The sequence below is a fragment of the Arachis ipaensis genome, chromosome B8 (genome assembly GCF_059453495.1).
Source record: "Arachis ipaensis isolate K30076 ecotype BB chromosome B8, ASM5945349v1, whole genome shotgun sequence".
NCBI classification, from domain to species: domain Eukaryota; kingdom Viridiplantae; phylum Streptophyta; class Magnoliopsida; order Fabales; family Fabaceae; genus Arachis; species Arachis ipaensis.
The window spans coordinates 77269135-77281063 of record NC_142443.1 but is presented as its reverse complement, the minus strand read 5'-3'; the positions used below and the strand labels follow the sequence as shown (position 1 = coordinate 77281063).

The 11929-nt window shown below is 41.0% G+C and overlaps 1 non-coding gene across 1 annotated transcript; it reads right to left on the bottom strand.

Annotated features, from left to right (window-relative positions):
• Positions 1-1197: 1197 nt before the first annotated feature.
• Positions 1198-1305, bottom strand: LOC148548510 (small nucleolar RNA R71). The gene has a single exon (XR_015897229.1). It is a non-coding gene; the product is annotated as a small nucleolar RNA R71 (small nucleolar RNA).
• Between the last annotated feature and the right edge of the window lie 10624 nt (positions 1306-11929).

The following is an 11929-nucleotide window of genomic DNA, read 5'->3' as shown; positions in this document are numbered from 1 at the left end:
TTGTTACTTGCTTGTTAAGAAAGATTCAAACTTTAAGTTCTAGAATCATATCTTGTGATTTCTTATGAATCAAGTCATTAATTGAGATTTTAAAAATTCAAATCTTTTTCAAAAACTAACTTCTATCATATCTTTTCAAAAATATCTTCTTATCTTATCTTTTTCAAAAATATCTTTTCAAAATATCTTTTCTAACTTCCTAACTTCTTATCTTTTTCAAAATTTGTTTCAACTAACTAACTAACTTTTTGTTTGTTTCTTAACTTTTTCAAAACTACCTAACTAACTCTCTCTCTCTCTCTAATTTTCGAAAATATCTCCCCCTTTTTCAAAAATTTCTTTTTAATTAACTAATTATTTTTATTTTTATTTCAAAAAATTTTCGAAAATTACTAACAATTTTTCAAAAACCATTTTTCAAAAATCACTAACTCTTTTTCAAAATAATTTTCGAAAATTATCCCTCCCCCATCTCATTCTATTTATTCATTCATATCCTAACATCTCATTTCATCTCTCTTCCATCCTCACAGTTGTGTTTCTTCCATTATATTACATTCTTTTTCTCCCCCTCTTTTCTTCCACTCACAAAGGGATCCCTATACTGTGGTATAAAGGATCTCTATTATTATTATTATTTTTCTGTGCCTTCTTCTTTGTCATATGAGCAGGAGCAAGGATAAGAGCATTCTTGTGGAAGCAGATCCAGAACCTGAAAGGACTCTGAAGAGAAAATTAAGAGAAGCTAAAATACAACAATCCAGAGAAAACCTTTCAGAAATTTTTGAACAGGAAAAGGAGATGGCAGCCGAAAATAATAATAATATAAGGAAGATGCTTGGTGACTTTACTGCACCTAATTCCAATTTACATGGAAGAAGCATCTTCATTCCTGCCATTGGAGCAAACAACTTTGAGCTGAAACCTCAATTAGTTTCTCTGATGCAGCAGAACTGCAAGTTTCATGGACTTCCATCTGAAGATCCTTTTCAGTTCTTAACTAAATTCTTGCAGATATGTGATACTGTTAAGACTAATGGAATAGATCCTAAAGTCTACAGGCTCATGCTTTTCCCTTTTGCTGTAAGAGACAGAGCTAGATTATGGTTGGATTCTCAACCCAAAGACAGCCTGAACTCTTGGGATAAGCTGGTCACGGCTTTCTTAGCCAAGTACTTTCCTCCTCAAAAGCTGAGCAAGCTTAGAGCTGATGTTCAAACCTTCAGACAGAAAGAAGGTGAATCCCTCTATGAAGCTTGGGAAAGATACAAATAGTTGACCAAAAAGTGTCCTTCTGACATGCTTTCAGAATGGACCATCCTGGATATATTCTATGATGGTTTATCTGAGCTATCAAAGATGTCACTGGACACTTCTGCAGGTGGATCCATTCACCTAAAGAAAACACCTGCAGAGGCTCAAGAACTCATTGACATGGTTACTAATAACCAGTTCATGTACACTTCTGAAAGGAATCCTGTAATCAATGGGACGCCTATGAAGAAGGGAGTTCTTGAGGTTGATACTCTGAATGCCATATTGGCTCAGAACAAAATATTGACTCAGCAAGTCAATATGATTTCTCAGAGTCTGCATGGAATGCAAGCTGCATCCAACAGTACTCAAGAGGCATCTTCTGAAGAAGAACACTATGATCCTGAGAACCCTGCAATAGCAGAGGTAAATTACTTAGGTGAACCTTATGGAAACACCTATAACTCAACATGGAAAAATCATCCAAATTTCTCATGGAAGGATCAAAAGCCCCAACAAGGCTTTAACAATGGTGGAAGAAACAGGTTTAGCAATAGCAAGCCTTTTCCATCATCAACTCAGCAACAGACAGAGAACTCTGAACAAAATGCTTCTAATTTAGCAAATCTAGTCTCTGATCTATCTAAGGCCACTGTAAGTTTCATGAATGAAACAAGGTCTTCCATTAGAAATTTGGAAGCACAAGTGGGCTAGCTGAGTAAAAGGATCACTGAAATCCCTCCTCGTACTCTCCCAAGCAATACAGAAGAGAATCCAAAAGGAGAGTGCAAGGCCATTGACATAAGTGCCATGGCCGAACCTGTGAGGAGAGGAGAGGACGTGAATCCCAAGGAGGAAGACCTCCTGGGACGTCCTGTGACCAATAAGGAGCTTCCCTCTGAGGAACCAAAGGACTTTGAGGCTTATCTAGAGACCATAGAGATTCCATTGAACCTCCTTATGCCCTTCATGAGCTCTGATGAGTATCCCTCTTCTGAAGAGAATGAGGATGTCACTGAAGAGCAAACTGCCAAGTTTCTTGGTGCAATCATGAAGCTGAATGCCAAATTGTTTGGCATTGATGCTTGGGAAGTTGAACCTCCCTTGTTCATCAATGAACTAAGTGATCTGGATCAACTGACATTGCCTCAGAAGAGACAGGATCCTGGAAAGTTCATAATAACCTGTACCATAGGCACCATGATCTTTAAGGCTCTGTGTGACCTTGGTTCAGGAATAAACCTCATGCCCCTCTCTGTAATAGAGAAACTGGGAATCTATGGGGTGCAAGCTGCTAAAATCTCACTAGAGATGGCAGACAGCTCAAGAAGACAGGCTTATGGACAAGTAGAAGATGTATTAGTAAAGGTTGAGGGCCTTTACATACCTACTGATTTCATAGTCCTGGATACTGGAAAGGAAGAGGATGAATCCATCATCCTAGGAAGACCTTTCCTGGCCACAGCAAGAGCTGTGATTGATGTTGATAGAGGTGAAATAGTCCTTCAATGGAATGAGAACTCCCTTGTATTCAAAACTCAAGGATCTCACTCTGCAACCATGGAGAGGAAGCTTGAAAAGCTTCTCTCAAAGCAGAGTCAACCAGAGCCCCCACAGTCAAATTCTAAGTTTGGTGTTGGGAGGCCACAACCAAACTCTAAGTTTGGTGTTGAACTCCCATATCCAAACTCTAAGTTTGGTGTTGGAGAGTTTCAACAAAGCTCTGCACATCTGTGAGGCTCCATGAGAGCCCACTGTCAAGCTATTGACATTAAAGAAGCGCTTGTTGGGAGGCAACCCAATGTTTATCTAATTCTTATTTTTATTGTTTTTCATGTTTTCTTAGGTTCATGATCATGTGGAGTCACAAAATAAATAGAAAAATTGAAAACGGAATCAAAAACAGCAGAAGAAAAATCACACCCTGGAGGAGCATCTGTCAGGCGTTCAGCGCCAGAACAGAGCATGGTTCTGGCGCTGAACGCCCAAAATGGGCAGCTTCTGGGCGCTGAACGCCAGAACAGGCATGGTTCTGGCGTTCAACGCCAGAAATGGCACACAGATGGGCGTTGAACGCCCAAAATGGCCACCAACCTGGCGCTGAACGCCCAGAGTTGGATACAAAGGCATTTTTACATGCCTAAGGGGTGCAGGGATGTAAATCCTTGAAAACCTCAGGATCTGTGGACCCCACAGGATCCACTCAGGATCTGTGGACCCCACAGGATCCACTCAGGATCTGTAGACCCCACAGGATCCACTCAGGATCTGTGGACCCCACAGGATCCCCACCTACCTCCACTCACTTCTTCTCACCACTCTCTTTCACACAACCCCATAAACACTCTTACCCAAAAACCCCTCACCAATCACCTCAATCTCTCTTCCCCACTAAACCTTCACCACTCACATCCACCCACTCTTCCCCATAAACCTAGCTCATAAACTCCACCTACCTTCGAAATTCAAAACCAATTTCCTACCCAAACCCACCCATATGGCCGAACCATAACCCCCCTCCCTTCCCTATATAAAGCCCTCCATTCTTCATCAAATTCACACAACACACCCCTCTACACTCTCCTCGGCCGAACCACATCACCCTCTCCCTCTCCTCCATTTCTTCTTCTCCATCATCTATTCTTTTGTTTATTGCTCGAGGGCGAGCAATATTCTAAGTTTGGTGTGGTAAAAGCATAGCTTTTTTGTTTTTCCATTACCATTGATGGCATCTAAGACCGGAGAATCCTCTAGAAGAGGGAAAGGGAAGACAAAAGCTTCCACATCCGAGTCATGGGAGATGGAAAGATTCATCTCCAAAGCCCATCAAGACCACTTCTATGATGTTGTGGCCAAGAAGAAGGTGATCCCTGAGGTCCCTTTTAAACTCAAAAGAAATGAGTATCCGGATATCCGACATGAAATTCAAAGAAGAGGTTGGGAAGTTCTAACAAATCCCATCCAACAAGTCGGCATCCTAATGGTTCAAGAGTTCTATGCCAATGCATGGATCACCAAGAACCATGATCAAAGTAAGAACCCGGATCCAAAGAACTATGTTACAATGGTTCGGGGGAAATACTTAGATTTTAGTCCGGAAAATGTGAGGTTGGCGTTCAACTTGCCATACATGGAAGAGAACGCACGCCCCTACACAAGGAGAGTCAACTTTGATCAAAGGTTGGACCAAGTCCTTATGGACATATGTGTAGAAGGAGCTCAATGGAAGATTGACTCCAAAGGCAAGCCGGTTCAACTAAGAAGATTGGACCTCAAGCCTATAGCTAGAGGATGGTTGGAGTTTATTCAATGCTCAATCATTCCCACTAGCAACCGGTCTGAAGTTACTATAGACCGGGCCATCATGATCCACAGCATCATCATTGGAGAAGAGGTGGAAGTTCATGAGATTATACCTCAAGAACTCTACAAGGTGGCTGACAAGTCCTCCACCATGGCAAGGTTAGCCTTTCCTCACCTCATTTGCCACCTATGCAATTCAGCTGGGATTGACATAGAGGGAGATATCCTCATTAAAGAGGAAAAGCCCATCACTAAGAAAAAGATGGAGCAAGAGAACCCAGTCATGGAGCTCAAGAGGCGCAAGAACCTCATCACCATGAGATTCCGGAAATGCCTCAAATGCACTTTCCTCCACAAAACTATTGGGAGCACATCAACACCTCCCTAGAAGAACTAAGTTCCAATATGGGACAACTAACGGTGGAACATCAAGAACACTCCATCATGCTTCATGAAATAAGAGAAGATCAAAAAGCAATGAGGGAGGAGCAACAAAGACAAGGAAGAGACATAGAAGAGCTCAAGGACATCATTGGTTCCTCAAGAAGGAAACGCCACCATCACTAAGGTGGATTCATTCCTTGTTCTTGCTTTCTCTGTTTTTCGTTTTCTATATTATGTGCTTATCAATGTTTGTGCCTTTATTACATGATCATTAGTAGTTAGTACTTTGTCTTAAAGATATGAATGTCCTATGAATCCATCACCTCTCTTAAAAGAAAAATGTTTTAATTCAAAAGAACAAGAAGTACATGAGTTTCGAATTTATCCTTGAACTTAGTTTAATTATATTGATGTGGTGATAATGCTTCTTGTTTTCTGAATGTATGCTTGAACAGTGCATATGTCTTTTGAAGTTGTTGTTTAAGAATGTTAAATATGTTGGCTCTTGAAAGAATGATGACTAGGAGACATGTTATTCGATAATCTGAAAAATCATAAAAATGATTCTTGAAGCAAGAAAAAGCAGCAAAGAACAAAGCTTGCAGAAAAAAAAAGAGAAGAAAAAAGAAAAAAAAAATAGGCAAAAAAAAAAAGAAAAAGAAAAAGCAAGCAGAAAAAGCCAATAACCCTTAAAACCAAAAGGCAAGGGCAAATAAAAAGGATCTCAAGGCTTTGAGCATCAGTGGATAGGAGGGCCTAAAGGAATAAAATCCTGGTCTAAGCGGCTAAACCAAGCTGTCCCTAACCATGTGCTTGTGGCGTGTAGGTGTCAAGTGAAAACTTGAGACTGAGCGGTTAAAGTCAAGGTCCAAAGCAAAAAAAAGAGTGTGCTTAAGAACCCTGGACACCTCTAATTGGGGACTTTAGCAAAGCTGAGTCACAATCTGAAAAGGTTCACCCAATTATGTGTCTGTGGCATTTATGTATCCGGTGGTAATACTGGAAAACAAAATGCTTAGGGCCACGGCCAAGACTCATAAAGAAGCTGTGTTCAAGAATCATCATACTAAACTAGGAGAGTCAATAACACTATTCGAAATCTGAAGTTCCTATAGAAGCCAATCATTCTGAACCTCAATGGATAAAGTGAGATGCCAAAACTATTCAAGAGGCAAAAAGCTATAAGTCCCGCTCATATGATTGGAGCTATGTTTCATTGATAGTTTGGAATTTATAGTATATTCTCTTCTTTTTATCCTATTTGATTTTCAGTTGCTTGGGGACAAGCAACAATTTAAGTTTGGTGTTGTGATGAGCGGATAATTTATACGCTTTTTGGCATTGTTTTTAGTATGTTTTTAGTAGGATCTAGTTACTTTTAGAGATGTTTTCATTAGTTTTTATGTTAAATTCACATTTCTGGACTTTACTATGAGTTTGTGTGTTTTTCTGTGATTTCAGGTAATTTCTGGCTGAAATTGAGAGACTTGAGCAAAAATCAGATTCAGAGGTTAAAAAAGGACTGCTGATGCTGTTGGATTCTGACCTCCCTGCACTCAAAGTGGATTTTCTGGAGCTACAGAACTCGAAATGGCGCGCTTCCAATTGCGTTGGAAAGTAGACATCCAGGGCTTTCCAGCAATATATAATAGTCCATATTTTGGCCAAGAATTGACGATGTAAACTGGCGTTCAACGCCAGCCTTCTGCCCAAATCTGGCGTCCAGCGCCAGAAAAGGATCCAAAACCAGAGTTGAACGCCCAAACTGGCACAGAACTTGGCGTTCAACTCCACAAATGGCCTCTGCACGTGCTACACTCAAGCTCAGCCCAAACACACACCAAGTGGGCCCCGGAAGTGGATTTATGCATCAATTACTTACTCAAGTAAACCCTAGTGACTAGTTTATTATAAATAGGACCTCTTACTATTGTATTAGGCATCCTGGATCGTATTTTGATCCTGTGATCACGTTTTAGGGGGCTGGCCATCTCGGCCATGCCTGGACCTTCACTTATGTATTTTTAACGGTAGAGTTTCTACACTCCATAGATTAAGGTGTGGAGCTCTGCTGTTCCTCAAAGATTAATGCAAAGTACTACTGTTTTCTATTCAATTCTTCTTATTTCTCTTCTAAGATATCCATTCGCACCCAAGAACGTGATGAAGGTGGTGATTATGTGTGACGCTCATCATCCTTCTCCCTTATGAACGCGTGCCTGACAAACACTTCTGTTCTACATGAAATAAGCTAGAATGAGTATCTCTTAGATCTCCTAACCAGAATCTTCGTGGCGTAAGCTAGAATGATGGCGGCATTCAAGAGAATCCGGAAAGTCTAAACCTTGTCTGTGGTATTCCGAGTAAGATTCAATGATTGAATGACTGTGACGAGCTTCAAACTCGCGATTGTTGGGCGTTAGTGACAGACGCAAAAGGAGGGTGAATCCTATTCCAGCATGATCGGGAACCGACAGATGAATAGCCGTGCCGTGACAGGGTGCGTGAGCATATTATTCACTGAGAGGAGGGGATGTAGCCACTGACAACGGTGATGCCCTTGCATAAAGCCAGCCATGGAAAGGAGTAAGACTGATTGGATGAAGATAGCAGGAAAGCAGAGGTTCAGAGGAACGAAAAGCATCTCCATTCGCTTATCTGAAATTCCTACCAATGATTTACATAAGTATCTCTATCCCTATTTCATTATATAATATTCGAAAACACCATTATCACTTTATATCTGCCTGACTGAGATTTACAAGGTGACCATAGCTTGCTTCATACCAACAATCTCTGTGGGATTCGACCCTTACTCACGTAAGGTATTACTTGGACGACCCAGTGCACTTGCTGGTTAGTTGTATCGAAGTTGTAACAATTATGTATTGAGATCAGAGCACCAAGTTGCTCACGTTGCCAGGGATTGTTTGAGCCTGGACATCACAATTTCGTGCACCAAGCCGCCACCTGTAAGGCAGAGTTTGCTTACAGAGGATATGACGCATACGTTGGTTAGTGAGAACTGTACCTATGCTGACTGGAAGACCATACCCATTTTAGCTGCTTCGGGTTACGTCGGGAGCGGGTAGAAATCGACAGATGAGCTCATTACCTGCGCTAGGGCTAGACATGCATCATACTTGGTTGCGCATTTCCTTTTTTATGATTGTGGTATGAATGTATGCTTTCCTTGTTTGTATTCTATTCTCTGCGCTTGTGTTATTTTCTTGTATTTTTCTGTTTGTATTCTGCTATCTGTTTTCTCTATCTTCTCTACTTATCTGTGTTTTCTAATTACTGCTTTTTTGTATTATGCTAATAGTCTGCTAAAGAACATAGAATTAATGAACGTAACTAATAACCCCGACCCTACTAAGAACTCCCCAGTTCTTACCCCTTCTTTCTCCCTTCCCCCTTCATATGGAAGTAAGAGTACCTTACCATAGTTCGCTGATGACCGTTCGCAAGAAGAGGATTCTGCTCTAGATAGTCTTCTGAGTTTAGGGTGAATATCGTTCTCTGATTATATGTATATACTGTGAGACCAGCAAACGTCTGCACCCCGTTCGTATGTGTACTTTAACCTAAATCCTGTGTACGAGATTCCTATTATGTGGCTACTTCATGAGGTACCAGAGAGATGTCCTGTGGAAAAGTCTGATCGTGCAGAGGAGTAGCAGATGATGTTCTATCTTTTGATGACGTTCCACCTAACTTGAGTTTTGAAGACCTAGAACGTACTTTCCCTCGCTTTAGTAGTTTAGAGGGACTAGGTGAGTATAGAGTCTAGGCTAGCCTAGGTGCCAGCTTAGGGATCTCTTGAACAGGTCAGGACCTGGGATGTTGTATGTATATACATGTATATAGATATTATTTAGCTATATCTAGGGGTGTTCTAATTAAGTCTATATTCTAATAAAGGCTGAATCACCGAATGTTGTCAACTACTTGTGATGTATTTATGTGTGGTTGTTTATAACTGTTTTATCTGTTATTATTTGTGAATTGATTATAAATGATTCTGTCTATTAATCCAAATGTTTTCAAAAAAAAATTACACCTCGCAAATTAACTACGCTTTTAACAACGAATGAGGCTCATATGATAAATAATAGATAATAATTAGGAAGACAAATTGGTAGCCCTCAGTTTTCGGTATGATCTAGACATATTGAAAATTGTGTCGTTACAGCAAGGACAAAGGCATTCTTGTTGAAGCTGATCCTGAACCTGAAAGGACCTCGAAGAGAAAGCTAAGAGAAGCTAAAGTACAACTCTCTATAGAGGACCTAACAGAACTTTTCAAACAAGAAGAAGCCATGGCAGCCGAAAACAACAACAATGCCAACAATGCAAGGAAGGTGCTTGGTGACTTTACTGTACCTACTCCCGACTTCTATGGGAGAAGCATCTCAATCCCTGCCATTGGAGCAAACAACTTTGAGCTTAAGCCTCAATTAGTTTCTCTAATGCAACAGAATTTCAAGTTTCATGGACTTCCATTGGAAGATCCTCATCAGTTCTTAGCTGAATTCTTGCAAATCTATGACACTGTCAAGACTAATGGGGTTGATCCCGAGGTCTATAGACTTATGCTTTTTCCCTTTGCTGTAAGAGACAGAGCTAGAACATGGTTGGATTCACAACCTAAAGAAAGCCTGAACTCTTGGGAAAAGCTAGTCAATGCCTTATTGGCAAAGTTCTTTCCACCTCAAAAATTGAGCAAGCTTAGAGTGGATGTCCAAACCTTCAGATAGAAGGAAGGTGAATCCCTCTATGAAGCTTGGGAAAGATATAAGCAATTGATCAGAAGGTGTCCTTCTGACATACTTTCAGAATGGAGCATTATAGGTATCTTCTATGATGGCCTATTTGAACTGTCCAAGATATCATTGGACAGCTCTGCTGGAGGATCTCTTCATCTGAAGAAGACGCCTGCAGAAGCTCAGGAACTCATTGAAATGGTTGCAAATAACCAATTAATGTATACTTCTGAAAGGAATCCTGTGAATAATGGGATAAATCAGAAGAAAGGAGTTCTTGAAATTGATACTCTGAATGCCATATTGGCTCAGAACAAAATATTGACTCAGCAAGTCAATATGATCTCTCAGAGTCTGTCTGGAATACAAGCAGCAACAGGCAGTACCAAAGAAGCTTCATCTGAAGAAGAAGCTTATGATCATGAGAACCCAGCAATGGAAGAGGTGAATTACATGGGAGAACCCTATGGAAACACCTATAATCCTTCATGGAGAAATCATCCAAACTTCTCATGGAAGGATCAACAGAGGCCTCAACAAGGCTTCAACAACAATAATGGTGGAAGAAACAGGTTTAGCACTAGCAAGCCCTTTCCATCATCTTCTCAGCAACAGACAGAGAATTCTAAGCAGAGCCACTCTGACTTAGCAACTGTAGTCTCTGATCTAATTAAAACCACTCAAAGTTTCATGACTGAAACAAAGTCCTCCATTAGAAATTTGGAGGCACAAGTGGGTCAGCTGAGCAAGAAAGTTACTGAACTCCCTCCTAGTACTCTTCCAAGCAATACAGAAGAGAATCCAAAAGGAGAGTGCAAGGCCATCAACATGACCCACACGGCCAAACCTGAAGAGGAGGAAGAGGCAGTGATCTCCACTGAGGAAGACCTCACTGGAAGTCCACTGGCCTCCAAGGAGTTCCCCAATGAGGAACCATGGGAATCTGAGGCTCACACTGAGACCATAGAGATTCCATTAAATTTACTTTTGCCATTTATGAGGTTTAATGAGTATTCTTCATGATGAGCGGATATTTTATGCGCTTTTTGGGGATAATTTCATATAGTTTTGAGTATGTTTTAGTTAGTTTTTAGTCTATTTCCAGTATTTTTTAGGAAAAATTCATATTTCTGGACTTTACTATGAGTTGTGTATTTTTCTGTAATTTCAGGTATTTTTCTGGCTGAAATTGAAGGAGCTGAGCAAAAATCTGATTCAGGCTGAAAAAGGACTGCTGATGCTGTTGGATTCTGACCTCCCTGCACTCAAAATGGATTTTCTGGAGCTACAGAACTCGAAATGGCGTGCTTCCAATTGCGTTGGAAAGTAGACATCCAGGGCTTTCCAGAAATATATAATAGTCCATACTTTGCACAATAATTGACGACGTAAACTGGCGTTCAACGCCAGCCTTCTGCCCAAATCTGGCGTCCAGCGCCAGAAAAGGATCAAGAACTGGAGTTGAACGCCCAAACTGGCACAAAAACTGGCGTTCAACTCCACAAATGGCCTCTGCACGTGAATTGCTTAAAGTCTCAGCCCCAGCACACACCAAGTGGGCCCCAGCACACCAAGTGGGCCCCAGAAGTGGATCTCTGCATCATCCATCATAGTCCACTCATATTTTGTAACCCTAGGCTACTGGTTTAGTATTTAAACAACTTTTAGAGACTTATTTTGTATCTCATGACATTTCAGATCTAAACTTTGTATTCTCTGACGGCATGAGTCTCTAAACCCCATTGTTGGGGGTGAGGAGCTCTGCTGTGTCTCGATGAATTAATGCAAGTATTTCTGTTTTCCATTCAAACACGCTTGTTCCTATCTAAGATGTTCATTCGCGCTTAACTGTGATGAAGGTGATGATCAGTGACATTCATCACCTTCCTCAACCCATGAACGTGTGCCTGACAACCACCTCCGTTCTATATCCGATTGAATGAGTATCTCTGAGATCTCTTAATCAGAATCTCCGTAGTATAAGCTAGAACTGATGGCGGCATTCATGAGAATCCGGAAAGTCTAAACCTTGTCTGTGGTATTCCGAGTAGGATTCAAGGATTGAATGACTGTGACGAGCTTCAAACTCCTGAAGGCTGGGCGTTAGTGACAGACGCAAAAGGATAGTAAATCCTATTCCAACCAGATCGAGAACCAACCGGTGATTAGCCGTGCTGTGACAGAGTGCGTGAGCGTAGTTTTCACTGGAAGGATGGAAGGTA